Source organism: Ovis canadensis, chromosome 14, assembly GCF_042477335.2.
Source record: "Ovis canadensis isolate MfBH-ARS-UI-01 breed Bighorn chromosome 14, ARS-UI_OviCan_v2, whole genome shotgun sequence".
NCBI lineage: Eukaryota > Metazoa > Chordata > Mammalia > Artiodactyla > Bovidae > Ovis > Ovis canadensis.
In genome coordinates this window covers 38,027,993-38,043,408 of record NC_091258.1, presented here as the reverse complement: position 1 = coordinate 38,043,408, position 15,416 = coordinate 38,027,993, and the positions used below count along the sequence as shown (strand labels likewise).

General features: G+C 40.5%; 1 protein-coding gene across 1 annotated transcript in view; it reads right to left on the bottom strand.

The window, feature by feature from the left end:
• The window catches only part of NUP93 (nucleoporin 93), a 103,245-nt gene that overhangs the window by 58,529 nt on the left and 29,300 nt on the right, over positions 1–15,416 (bottom strand). The gene's annotated exons all lie outside the window — the stretch shown is intronic.

Here is a 15,416-nt window from a genome sequence, read left to right as displayed (position 1 = left end):
TCTCACTGCTTTTTAGGCAGTGTATATTAAGCTACAGCTTCGAAATCAGAGTCAATTCCTTCATGGTGAAAAAATAATCAATGACCGATTACAAGTAACAGACTTTTAATATATGTAAGTTTTTAAACATATTTTATTGACCACTGTGCCCTTCATAGAACAAGAATAAAAACAAGGGTGGTGGGGCTTCCAAGGGTGGAGGGCCAGTGGTTAAGAATCCACCTTGCAATGCAAGGAACATGGATGTGACCTGTGGTCCAGGAAGATCCCACCCACATGCTGAGAAGCAACTAGGCGGGACACAACTCCTAAGCCTGTGCGCTAGAGCCCAGCAGCCACAACTAGAGAGTCCACACGCCGTAGCTGCTGAAGCCCACGCACCTAGAGCCTGTGCTCTGCAGCGAAGAGGATTCCCTGCTCACTGAGCTAGAGAAAGCCCGCCATACAGCAAAACAGACCACCTCAGTCACAGATAAATAATCAGAAAAAAGCAAACAAAAACAAACGACGAAAAAAACCAACGCTGGTTTCTGACTCTTTATGGTCTCAAACACTTAGATGATAAATATACTGCTTTGCAGGCTGCAAGTTCAGGGTTGGTCCACAGGTGGACTAAGTGTAACAGTTGGCAGAGGTGGCTAGAAAAGAAGGGGTCACTTATTCTAGGTTCTGTAATAGCTTAACCCAGTGGATCTCAAGCTGCAGGGCTTGTTAGAACAGGTTCTGGGGCCCACCTCCAGAGATCCGGATTCCTTAGGTCTACGGTGGGTTTAAGAGTGAACATTTCTAACAAGTTCCTAGGTGATGCTGAAGCTGTTGGTCTGGACACCACCCTTTAGAATCACTGACCAAGAGCTTCTTTCCTGTTGCCAAATGCATTAAGGGCATGAGAAGAATAGAGAAGGAAATTAGAACCTGAGGGAGAAGATTAATACAAATACAAAGATGAGATATGTAGCTCCTTTCCCTTCCTAACCCCCAATGAAAAACCTGGAGGCCTAAAGAGCTTTTCAATGTCTGCTGCTCAAAATAACCCCCATTTCCACAACATTCCCTCTCCCCAAAATATGAGATAGTAGGATGAATAAGTTAACACATGGTGAGGAACACATATGAAGCTGAGGACTAGATTAATTTATAACTCCGTTCCTAAAACATGCGAAACAAAACCAAATATGCCCTTTTCCTTGGTCATTTTCCTCTCCATCCTTCCCTCTACTTAGGATCTGGCTGTAACGCATGATCAATCCTCAAAACACAAGGAAGCTGTAATAGCCTTACCCAAAACAGCTATGTACTGTAAAAGAAAACTCGTATACACCTTCAATATCAAGCTGAGTTAGGCACCAAAAGAAAAAAAAAAGAAAGAAAGAAAAAAAGAAAAAGTAGAATATTAGCAGAGGCTTTAGCCAAGGGCCAAAAATAAGGAAATGCACTTTAGAACATCCACTAAGACAGCAAAATAAGAACAGGTTAGCCAGATGGATAAACTAAATTCCACCTCTTTGGGGTTTGCAAATGCAGAAAACCCAAGTAATGATAGCACATGAGGAAGAGCAAGGCCTGGCTCCCACAGAACCAGCTTCTCCACACCAGCTCAACCCCACACCCAAACTCACTCTACAGAGTACACAGCGTGGGTGGGTGCACGCTGCCAGGCTGCAGGAACCATTCTAACAGCCATGATTTCACAGCTGCTACTTGACTGGAAAAAAGGAGGTACACTCCCATTAGCAATGGCTGCTCCGGATGCCAGCCAGTCTAAAAGGCCGGGGGTGGGGTGTAGACAGAGAAAGAGAGATGCAAAGGACAGAAGGAAAAAAGCAAGAATGAAAAGAAGAAAGGAGAAAAGACAAAAAGAACGGAAGAAGAGACAATAGTCCAAAGGAAGGAAAGAAACAGGGAGGGTGAGCCAGAAAGCAAAAAACTGGCAAAAACTAAAAATTTCTCCCGACTTGCTCTGAACCCTGATAGTCTAGTCCAGCTAAAGTTTCAAATATGACTTTTGCTCCGGTTTGCCACTTAGCATTTGCTTGGCACCAGTGACCTACTCAGACAGCACAAACCAGGCTGACAGGCTCTAGTGCAACAAATCTCAAGAAACCCTGGGCCTCTTCACACAAAGGGCGTCTATAAACTATGTCAGCAGCAGTTACACTTCTGTTCAGTATCACTTTTTATTCCAAAGTATATCTCAGATGGAAACAGTGAGGTTTGTCACCAGTCTATAGTATTGCTCTTCTAAGCACCATTTTTGTCTCTACAACTGATTTAGTTAACCAGCAAATCTTTCATGTGGAAAGGAATACATGGAAATGTCACTTCAAAGAAAACAAGTAAGAAAATGTCCAGGGGGAAAGACAGAACCAAAACATCAAGAAATTTGACCAGTGGCAAAAGAACTAGCTTAACATATTTGCAGAAAAATAAATAAAATAATGATATTGTGGAATTTACCCAATCATCCATCCCTGAGGCTTTCCTCAGCAAGGCATGATATGAAGCATCTGGATTCAAGTTCCACCTTTGATAGAAACTAATCAATCCTGATCTTGATTTCTTCCCTTTCTAAATAAAGATGATGCCACCATCCATTCACCTCACCTCAAACACTGCAGAAAGGACTAAGACAGTGATGGACGAAGCCCACTGCAAAGCAGTATACGCATGGAAGGGTCATCGCACTGTGTCCCGCAAAGCTCACATAAATTTACTAGTCTGCTACTTTCCCCTTGATCTTCCAAATCAGGACAAAGTCATAAGACTTCTCAATAACAATTTTCCCCAGTGGTTTGAGGGGGACAGTGAAATGACATAATGATCATTCATGAAATCTGTATCAGATCTCTATTCACACATTAGAAAACCTTTTCTGTCACAGAATAAAGGAAAAGACTGTATATTACTTTATAGGAACTGACCAATGGCCTTATGAGGGCCATTCTTATAGTCTACCTCTAACATGTTTCTTGAAACAGTTCCTCACTGCTCTGTTAAATAAGTCAATTTTCTTTGTCATTTTCAGAGATGTTTCACAGCTTCAAGTATGTGGTCCAAACAATTCAACACTCCCCAAATGCCGGCAGTCAAGAAAGTGCACTATGGAGCCATTTCCCAAGTACTCTGAACTGAGCACACCTTGCTTTTGCAGTTAGATGGAAAAGTGCATTTCCGCTTCTAATGCCACTGATTTCTCATTCACACCCTTAAAATCCCAAATTTAATGGTTTCTTGTCATCTAATTCCCTCAGCCCTCATTTACCCTCAATTCCAGTCAAGAGGTATTCAGGTTATGGAAAGGAGGGTAAAAGTCTTTCACAGACATTGATTACTTCTCTTCCAACCACTGTGAGCCCAGCTTCCTCCATAAGCAAGACACTGTAACCGCCTCTCAGCTAGACTCTATTTTCAACTTCACACAGGGAGAGTGGCACTGGGCATGTGCTGAGGACCACTCACAAGGAAGCAGCTGCTTAGCTGGGACCCACTCTGGCACACCACCATGCCCGCCCAGTTCCCTGCTGGTCTTCTCGTCAAGATTCTGTTATGTTAGTCTGCATTTATTTCTAAGAACTAGTTAGTCCAGGGGGTATCAATTTGCATGACTTCAGGTGAATGTCAACTCCTCACTTTTGTGCTGGCTCCTAGAAAAGCCTGATTTTGCTATGCAGAAATTCTTTCCTGTATTCTGGAGCACACACACCAAGCGGAGGGCTTTGCCTGTGTCTTTAAAGACCAAACACACATAATACCCTTAGACAGCCAAATCATATTACGAGATGTAAGATCTCAACATTCCGGCACACTGCCAGAACTTAATGGCCAGTCAGACGCTAAGTAAGGAAATGGGTCTGCATTAAACCTACAAAGAAGTCAACAATCAATAGTTCAGGACTACAGTAAAAATCTGATGTGCCCTTTAAATTGCTTCTAGCATCATCCTTCTAACACCAGCTCAGCTTCAGAAGCAAAACAAAACAAAGATGATCAAGCAAGAAGCTGAACACAACCTATTTTCACAAGCACAAAGCCTTGGCATTTCAAAACTAAAAGCTGCTCCAGGATTTCACAGAAATCCTTTACAGTGTACCTGTAGGGCAGCAAACCTGAGAAATAATAGGCTGGGCCTTAGACAGTAAATTAAACTGACAGCTCAGCAAGCAGAAAACTACGGCAAAAAAGCCAGCACCTGGAGATAAATGGAGGAAGCAGGTTTGGCCTTCCTGCAAAACTCATCTCCCCTCAAAACCAGCAGGGGTTTGTATTAGAGTTCAGAAAGCACATTCCAGCTTCTCCCTCAATCAACCTTATTTTACTACTAAGCTTATCTAAATAAGAGAGATGCCCACTATATCCATTCTCTATGAGCTTTACACTCTTCATTTTGCTCTAAATGAGCACTCAGTTATACACTCTATTTCCTATTTCTGCCACGATAGTCTTCAATATACCCTGAAAATTCACTCCTGTGCTAAGAGTCTACAAATGAATTTAAAATCTCATGGAATAAGGGCAAGGACTAAACTCAAACTGACAGAAGGGAGTTCATGTCTGGCACACACAGCCTCTTAGGCCTCAGGCTCCTTCTTGGTGAAATGGGGTTAATGTAACCACCTCAGAGGGTTACTGAAAGGACTGAATGAGGAAACCCAGGAACTGCTTAGTACAGTATCTGGACACAATACATTTTTAGTTAATCTTCAGCTCTGCCTCCTTGATTTTAGCTGGGATAGAACAAGACAGAAGTTCAAACTTGTATTCGGTGCCATGTTGCACCGTACAGCAAGGAATGCTTAAAACGAAAGGGAGGGAGGGAGGAAAGGCGAAAAGAAGAAAACACACCTACTGAAGCCAGAACTACCCAAGGGCAGCTGAAGAAACACCCGTCCACAGCTCCCAGTGTGTAGCAGGTGACTACAAAAACTGAGAATTAGCATTTAGAAATTTTTATAGCAACATGACAAGAGCAGTTTTATGTCTACTGACTTTAATTAAAAAAAAAAAAACAAAAACCCAAGGCTTCCAGGAATTCCCTGGTCTAGCAGTCCAGTGGTTAGGACTCTGCGCCTTTCACTGCCGAGGGCCTGGGTTCAATCCTCGGTCGGGAACTAAGATCCCAGAAGCTGCATGGAGTGGCCAGAAAACGCAAAACAAACATAAAACCAAAACCTAAGGCTCATATTCTGTCTGTGTTTAACTTCACTTTTTCTAGTAATTCATTTCACTTATTTTATCTTAGTCTGGGATAAACTGGGAAAGAAGAAAAAAGAAAGTTGAGAAGCATGGATTCTATTAGCACCTTTTGAGTACAACACCTATCACTCTATTCCTTCAAAACAAACACATGTAGGACCTCATCACAGAACCAAGTGCTACTAGTGAAGGCCTTAAACCTTTAAGGACCCACAAAGCCCTGCTCATTTAGAGACTGCTTCTGCTGAGAAAGACTGATACGTACTGTGGATAACAGAGAATCTAATAAGAAATGAGAAAGCGCTCCCAGATAACATCATACAAGTGTATTTCGGTACCTTGAGCAAATCAAGCATATTATAACCTTCCATGGTTGTTTCCACCTGTCCCTAAGAGAGCAACAGCTTTTTTAAATAGACAATTTTTTTTTTCATGAGAAGGAGGAGGAATGGAGAAAACTGTGCCCCATATCCTTGCACTTTTGCCATTCAAAGAAATAAATCAAATCAGGTAGCAATAATAAAAATCAGCCAGTGGATCCATACTCCCACTTATATTCTGCTGACCTAATCCTCCCCTTTGTGTTATAAACTAAATGAATGGTTGGGGCTAGTTGTGAATGTGTGTTATAAGACAAGAGGTTTTTTTGTACAGTTTCTTGGAAGCTGTGTCACGCCCATCCCTGCTCAGCCGATTCTGCCGCAGTGCTTCAAGTGCTGCGGCTTTCTGCAAAGCACAGGCAGGATTCTGCTGATGGCATCTCAGCCTCACAGCCACTCCGTGGTGAGAAGCAGGGACTCGCCTTTCTGTCCTCCAAGATGATTAAAGCCACACGTGCATTGCTGCCGGTCGTTAGTGTCGCAGACCAGGAGAGTGGGGACTCACCCAACCTCTCCACATCTGAAGTGCAAGATGGAAGCCAACCATTTGAGAGCCCGGAAAACGCTCCAAAAAAAAAAAAAGGCAATACACACTGGTTCTGAGAGCTCTGCAGCAAAAGAAATTCTAAGTGCAGGTCTCGTCAGCAGAGGATGATGCCCATCCTACCTCCCGGCTTCTTTTCCCAGTCCCTGCTAAAAAACAGACAGAAGCAAAACCACGGGACTCTCCTGTCTGAAGCCCTCTCTCAGTCCCTTCACAGGATGTGGAATTTTAGTGGAGACAGGAGAACCTGGGCTCGGAAGTTCAATGACTAGGGAGCCACATTTTGCAACCACAACCAATGGAAGGGGCCAGATCACGTTGCCGGCCTGGAAAGCCTCGGATTGAACATTCCGAAATGGAAATAAGAGATCACAGGGCGCTGTGGCAAGCAGATCTGTGTGGCGCCCAGGGTCAAGATCTGCCATCTGAGAACGACAGGCTGGTCTACAGTAAGTGTGTTCAGTATCTGACTAGGTTTTAACCCCTATTTAAATCAAACAGTTCAGCCCATTTCTAGTTCCTGAAACCAAGCAATTTAAAGATACCAGACTGAAGATGACAATATATGTTTCCTATCTCCAGAGTTCTGGCATCAATAGGTATTGGCAGGTTAAGAGAGGCTGGTAAAGAGGGAGGAGATGACTCAATTCCAGTTCAAAGGCACCAGAGCCTGGCTAACACTTGAAGTGCTCTATTAAATTGTTAGATAAATATTTTAGCCATGGGCTTCTTCTAAAATACTCTTACAGAACCATTCCAACTTCTTTCTTCTTTAAGTTGGTAATTGATATTCCTCTGCTCACAACAGGATATAAGAAACCTCTGAGAAGACAAAAAAGCCTGTCATTTCCTCCCTGCTCAGAATGCATTCAGCATCCATTTACTTGTTTGTTCTGAAAGCCCTGCATTCAGGAGTAAGTGTGAATGGATAAGTAAAAAGGCTGAAATCTTCTATCCCTGGCTAACATAAAAGCAGTTTTTCACGTTTTCCACAGATGATGCCTCTAACATCCATTTTTACTACCATTTTTAATTCCATTTACAGGACACTTTAATATAATTGCATACTTTGCCACCAGACCACAACGTCTACCTTTCCCCTTATCACAAACAGGCAGGAAAATTAAGTCATTTCAGTACTTCCCACAGCAATCTGCATTAGCCCACCTAATTATAAACACAAAACAGGATGGCACATTAACCTGCCTCTGCAAAGACACTATTTTTTCCTTTTTACATGTTTACTGGCTTTTACCAGCTCTGAGATTTATTCCGGGTCAGGGTTTAATGACAAGGAACAGCAAATATGCTCATTAAGTGGGGGTGATGTGGGCGCCACAGTGTTTCCATGAGAGACGAAGCCTAGCAGGGCTACTGCCTTGAACAAGAGCACAGGGAGCAATGCACCTGATCCACGTGCACCTTGGCCCCTACAACTGAATTTTTGCCTAAAATATACCCGGTATTTGTTCTAGGAAAGAGTTTTTCTCTCTACTAACAGGCTTTGGATCCAGTGGGAACTGGATTCATTTGCTAGTGAACCCAAGAGTATTACCTATAGGTTGTTTCAAGTCCAGGACAGAGAGCTGTTATAAGGTGGAAAGGGCAAGATTCAAATTTCCATTAAAGTCCTCTAAAAATTCAAAAGAAAGGTTAGCATGAACGTCCCACTGATTCTCTTAGGAGCAAGAGGAATATAACAAAGGAGGTTAATAAACACAAATGCTTAACTAAACAAATATCTTCACACTGTCAGATTCCATGCAATGGTCTCTTACATTTTTATATTAACATTATGTGAAAACATTTAAGAGCAAAGTCTTATTCCCTCAGAGTCCATCAATTCAAAATTCTAAATCATCCAATATTGGGCAAGATCACCATTATGTGCAGAAAAGACTGCTCAAGTATATTTAAGAGCAGAAACAATAAGGCAAGTAGGTATGTTTTGCCTACTTTAAACCATTTCTCAGAATTGTTATACAAATTTCAGTATGCAAACAGATACAACTCTTATGAACGAACCTCATCTCTTCCTTAATGTACTAAACCAGTTTTGTTAAGACCCCTCCTTGGTACACACACTTAGCAGTTTCAATTTCTAGAAACAATGCAAATGACAGTGATTTACATTTCTTTAAAAATAATTCCAGATTTAAAGAAAGTCAAGAGATACCTGGAGTAACAGGCAAATTTGGCCTTGGAGTAAACAATGAAGCAGGGCAAAGGCTAACAGTTTTGCCAAGAGAAAGCACTGGTCATAGCAAACACCCTCTTCCAACAACACAAAAGACGACTGTACACATGGACATCACCAGATGGTCAATACTGAAATCAGACTGATTATATTCTTGGCAGCCAAAGATGGAGAAGCTCTATACAGTTAACAAAAACAAGACTGGGAGCTGACTGTGGCTCAGATCATGAACTCCTTATTGCAAAATTCAAACTTAAATTGAAGAAAGTAGGGAAAACCACTAGACCATTCAGGTATGACCTAAATCAAATCCCTTACGATGATACAGCTGAAGTGAGAAATAGATTCAAGAGATTAGATCTGACAAGAGTGCCTGAGGAACTATGGATGGAGGTTCATGATATTGTGACACTGTACAGGAGGCAGTGATCAAGACCATCCCCAAGAAAAAGAAATGCAAAAAGTCAAAATGGTTGTCTGAGGTGGCCTTAAATGTAGCTGAGGAAACAAGAGAAGCAAAGGGCAAAGGAGAAAAGGAAAGGTATACCCATTTGAATGCAGAGTTTCAAAGAATAGCAAGGAGAGATAAGAAAGCCTTTCTCAGTGATCAATGTAAAGAAAGAAAGGAAAACAACAGAATGGGAAAGACTAGAGATCTCTTCAAGAAAATCAGTGATACCAAGAGAACATTTCATGCAAAGATGGGCACAATAAAGGACAGAAATGGTATGGACCTAACAGAAGAAGATATTAAGAAGAGGTGGCAAGAATACACAGAAGAACTGTACAAAAAAGATCTTCACAACCCAGATAACCACAATGGTGTGATCACTCACCTAGAGCCAGACATCCTGGAATGTGAAGTCAAATGGGCCTTAGAAAGCATCACTTCCAAAGCTACTGCAGGTGATGGAACTCCCGCTGAGCTATTTCAAATCCTAAAAGATGATGCTGTGAAAGTGCTGCACTCAATATGCCAGCAAATTTGGAAAACTCAGCAGTGGCCCCAGGACTGGAAAAGGTCAGTTTTCATTCCAATCCCTAAGAAAGGCAATGCCAAAGAATGCTCAAACTACTGTACAATTGCACCCATCTTACATGCTAGCAAAATAATGCTCAAAATTCTCCAAGCCAGGCTTCAATAGTACATGAACCATGAAATTCCAGATGTTCAAGGTGGATTCGGAAGTCAGAGGAATGAGAGATCAAACTGCCAACATCTGCTGGATCATCGAAAAGGAAGAGAGTTCAAGAAGAACATCTACTTCTGCTTTACTGACTATGCCAAAGTCTTTGACTGTGTAAATCACAACCAACTGTGGAAAATTCTTAAGAGATGGGAATACCAGACCACTTTACCTGTCTCCAGAGAAATCTGTATGCAGGTCAAGAAGCAACATTTAGAACCGAACATGGAACAGCAGACTGGTTCCAAATGGGAAAAGGAGTACATCAAGGTTGTATATTGTCACCCTGCTTATTTAACTTATATGCAGAGTACATCATGTGAAATGCTGGTAGGATGAAGCACAAGCTGGAATCAAGATGCCAGGAGAAATATCAATAACCTTAGATACGCAGATGACACCACCCTTATGGCAGAAAGCGAAGAAATAAAGAGCCTCTTGATGAAAGTGAAAGAGGAGGGTGAAAAAGTTGGCTTAAAACTCAACATTCAGAAAACTAAGATCATGGCATTCAGCCCCCTCACTTCATGGCAAATAGATGGAGAAACAATGGAAACAGTGAAAGACTTTATTTTTGGGGGCTCCAAAATCATTGTAGATGGTGACTGCAGCCATGAAATTAAAAGATGCCTGCTCCTTGGAAGAAAAGCTATGACCAACCTAGACAGCATATTAAAAAGCAGAGACATTACTTTGCCGACAAACGTCCATCTAGTCAAAGCTATGGTTTTTCCAGTAGTCATGTATGGATGTGAGAGTCGGACTATAAAGAAAGCTGAGTGTTGAAGAATTGACACTTTTGAACTATGGAGTTGGAGAAGACTCTTGAGAGTCCCTCGGACAGCAAGGAGATCAAACCAGTCAATCATAAAGGAAATCAGTTCTGAATATACACTGGAAGGACTGATGCTGAAGCTGAAACTCGAAAACTTTGGCCATCTGATGTGAAGAACTCACTCACTGGAAAGACTCTGATGCTGAGCAAGATTGAAGGTAGGAGGAGAAGGGGACAACAGAGGATGAGATGGTTAGATGGCATCACTGACTCAATGGACATGAGTTTGAGCAGGCTTTAGGAGCTGGTGATGGACAGGGAAGCCTGGTGTGCTGAAGTCTATGGGGTCGCAAAGAGTCGGACATGACTGAGCAGCTGAACTGACTGACTGAAGATACTGTTCACCCATTCAGAATGCCCCTTCCCTCAACTAATTCAAGCCAGGGAAAGCTTACTGCATTCTCCCTTCAGTATTAATATTTTGCCAGTACTAATCCTGAAGAACTGCTATTAGCATACTAATCATTCTAGGCAAGTCTGACCCTCTTTTCAACAAACTGCCATAGGATTTCTGGAACCAATTCCCTACCAACAACTTGCCAGTACTACAAACACACAATTATTAATAGCACTCAACCACTTTTCCTCTTAGCTGTTATATATAGCTGCATTTAATCAGCAGTACCTTAATTCTGAAGGTATAAAATTAAAATATAAACCTCAAAAATAACAATTTAGGTGATAAGGGATTATAACACCAGTGATTTGTTTTATACTTAACCAAAGCCATTTCGTTTCTTCTGGTTATTTACAAGATAAGCTAAGAGTGGTTTGAGCATAACTCTACATTTCCAAGGACAGAAAAAGGAAGGACATAATGAATATTTTACTATAGATACAGTGTGGTAAGCAGAACAAGTTTTTAACAAATCAATTATTATTGCACTGTTAGTTTTATATGTGATACATCAGTTCCCTGACTCATTTTCTTATAGCTATTTTCCTCTCTTTTTAAGACTTTTTTTTCCTCTTTACTTATACAGGACAGATTTCCATTTGGAAATTTAGCAGACTATGAAAATCTTTAGTTCTGTATAAGGTTTTTGTGTATAGAAGGGGCTGTATTTTCATTTATCAAGATTTAAAGTGGCTGCTAAGTCAATTCCTATAACATAATCTAGGTTGCTGTTTACTTTGTGGGAGACCATTCAGAAAGTTTTGTTTTTTCCTAAGCAGGAAAGCCAACATGCTACATTTGGAGGCCATGGGAAGAGAGATCTGAGACTGTGAAAGAGGTGGCATCTAAGGAAGGCCTTAAGAGTGTCAGACTGAAAGGGGACTCAGACATTTTCAGAGGTGCTACTCCACGCTAAAACAAGGTGGTGAGCAAAGGCCTCTAGTATAAAAGGAAAGCAGAGCGGTTTGGTAACCGGGTTAGCCGAAGGAGAAACCTCTTTCTCACCCTTAGTACTCCCTCCCCTCCTAAATTTAATGCTACCTGTCCTTACCCTGAAAACTAAAGTACTTAAAACTATTTTAAAAAATCAAGCTGTTTCTAGCAGTCAGCCTCACCTTTCAAAGGCCTGAAAGAGAGCTGAAGATGAGATCAGATACTTGACTGAGGTTTGCAGTGCCTGGAACAACTAGCAACAGATGCCTTATCCTGACACTCCGGTCCAGTTGTGAAACATACAATGTTTCATTTCAGTTAATTTATAGTTTTACATTTTCTGGCACTGTTAGTACAGTGGGTTAGAGTAGCTATGTCTAAGTCCCAACTCCTGGTACCAGTGAATGTGATCCTATTTGGAAATGGGGTCTCTGCAAATGTAATTATGATAAGGATCTCTAGCTGAGATCATCTTGGAGTTAGTGTGGGCCCTAAATCCAATGGCTGGTGTTCTTAGAAGGGAGAAGTGGATTGACACACATGAGGAAAAAAAGAAAAAAAAAACCTATGAAGATGGAGGCAGACTACACCTATGCTGCCACAGATCGAGAGAAGTCAGGAGCAACCAGAAGCCAGAAGAGGAAAGAGTCTCCTCTAGAGCCTTTGGAGGGCTCTGCCAACACCCTCATTTCAAAGTTTTGAGCTCTAGAACAGCGAGGGAATGAATTTCTAATGTTTTAGGCCACTAAGTTTGTGGTAATTTGTTATGGCAGCCATAGGAATCTAAGTAAGTTTAGTAATAATAATATTATATTTTGGTCTAATGCCATTTGGAAATATTGCAGCCTAATGCCAAGAAACTGCAGCTCCCATTTTTATGGCCAGCCCAAGTTATTTCTGCACAGCTTTCTTGAAAAATAATGTAATCTAGTGAAAAAGCCCAGAACACAACTGAACTGTGTAACTGTGTACTTTATTACTATATAATACATATCATCCATGGTACATTAGGTCTGTTCAGACCACAGTAAAAATGTGCAGTCTACCCTCAATATTTTTTTTCCCAAAGACAGAAGTGAGCAAGAAGATCTCTGCGAGAGGAACCGTACTTGCAAGCACCACAAAGTCACTGAGAATAGAGCAGTAGTTGCTTTAGTACCATATCCTGTTAACAATTATTGCTCTCCATCTCTATTACAGCAAACATGTAGGCCTTCTTTATGAACATTTCCAAAAATTAAATCAATAAACATTTTAAAAAATTCCACTAGTATCATCCAAACATATATTTAAGTGGGTTTATTTAAATATGTTACCTTTGCTGGCCACAGCAATTTAAAAATGCATTCTCAATGCATGCCAAGATCACTGATTATGATAAACAACAAAAGACTTGTATGAATCTCAAGCTCCATTAGAAAGAGAAGGAAATACAATCAATGTTTACCAAACAGAAAAGGACAATCTATTCATGGGAAAATGCCTTTTCAAGCTTATAAGTAACGCAAACATTGGACAATACAAAGTCTTGGGCAGAATCTACCAAAGGCTCCTTCAGCATTGCATTTCCTTTTATGAATTTATATACTGACATAATAAATTCACTGACTGATACTCAGTATATGAGATTAGGGTGTCTTCTTATCTCAGAACTACATAGTTGGAAAACATGACATTCATATACAAAAACTGATCAGATTTATACTATGTGAATCATTATTTCAATAAAGCTGGTAAGAAAAATAAGTGAGAAGAAAGTGTCCATCAAAAAGCATATCTGAAAAAAAAAAAAGCATATCTGGTTTTTCAAACTGAAAATGTCCAAATTAACTCTTCCTGGATAATCAATACATGAAGAGAAGAATTAAAAGGAGGATCAGTCCTGTGAAGGGGGAAAGCTGGCTTGGTTCCTATATCTGATTACTACACAGGAAGTCAGGCTAGGACATGATACTATATCGTGTACAGGAAGTTAAGGTATAGGTCAACTGAGCCACACGATATAACTTAAGACTTCAAATCTCTATCAACCACTAGCGCTATCTCAAATTAAGCCAAAGACTCAGTCCTTTGAAAGTTAAATTTTCTTCTTTAAGGCTCTGTTGGCAAGAAGATGAAGTCAACAGAGGATTTTATTTTGAAACTAGTTAGTCTTAAATCTTTACTGCAGGTCTAGATGATCAACTCCCAAATAATCAAAACTTATCTTAGAGCAGCCAACTCACATTTTTTAAAATACTCCAGAACAGCTCAACTGAGAGGTTAAATTCCGAAATGGAAGCATCCTTCTTCTCAAAGTTCAAAGGTTTCACAGAGGGGGCAGGACCAAAACTCTTAGCCATGCTCATTCCAAATTAAGGAACTTTCTCTGATGTGACCAAGCATGCACTGCTAGGAAGCCACCTAATGGGGCTGTTGAAGGACAGTGTTCACACATAACGTGGAAGGTTAGAATAAATCATTATTACCTAACATATCTGTAAACCTGTCAATCCCTCAAAGCGAAAAATGTAACACATCAAAGGGAATTCATGAAGTGCCTCACTAAACATTGTTGGGTATTCCAAATATGCATTACAAATATGCCAAAGAAAGTCAAAAAAGCAGTTTTTAAAATAAACAACTTATCTGGCATCTTAAACATTAAAAACAACTCAAATAACAACCTTTCAGTAAGTGCCATCTCTTTCCACACTATTGGGATTCTCCCCTAAATACATGGTGATTATTCAAATTATTTCAACTATCTCCCATTCACCCACCTTGATCCTGTTGTAAGTACTGGGTTGGCCAAAAAGCTCATATGGGCATTTCCACAAGATGTTATGGGAAAACTCAAAAGATCTTTTTGGCCACCCCCAATATTTGTTTACAGGGCATTAAGCAAAATAGAAGGTAGAAAGAGGAACAGTTAAAACTTAAAAAAAAAAAAAAAAGAGGCAATTATACATGCCATTTTAAGATTACATGGAAATAAGAAAGCATCTGTAAGGTGAGAGGCAAATATAATTTAGCATATAAAACTGGGAAAAACTGAATTTTCATAGTCTGGGAACATATCAAAAACACAGAAAATAATGAACATCTGTAGTTACTTAACTCTCAACTCAAAGTCTAGGGTTTTAGGTTTCTGAAGTGGAATAAATGCAATAGCACCGTGGCCATTAGATGGATTAAAACAGTTCTTGAGAAGGATGGTGGGGTGAAGTGTTTCAAATTGAGCCCAAATAATAAAAGATCCATTCGTACTAGGATTTGCCTCTGTAGGACCTGCATCCTTTTATCTCAAAGGTAAATCAATGACAAAAATAGTATCCCACCATCCCTTCACTCTAACACAAATCAGTGTTCCAATTCCTCAAAACTAAATGGATCACAAGATTTTTCCTTAACAATTTTGGACACACACTCACACAGCCACTAGTTTCTGATTAGATTAACATAGCAATCAATTGTGCCAGTGGCATGCTAGGCTAAATGAGGCTGGAGTGCTCTATCAGGCCATTTCCTGGGGCCACTAATGGAGCCAGACACTTCCTAGAAATCACTAAGTGGGTTTCAGTAAATAGTACTTAAGTTTTCCCCAGCTCTTTGCCAATGCATACAAGCAAGATGCAGAAAAGACATGTAGAAGAGGAATAGTAAAATTATTTGAGATCTAGCAAAGAAAGTAAGCGAAACTTACAACTAATGTCTCTGTGCCTTGGATTAAGCCCAAAGAAGGAAGACAAATCTGTGCTCATAATTACA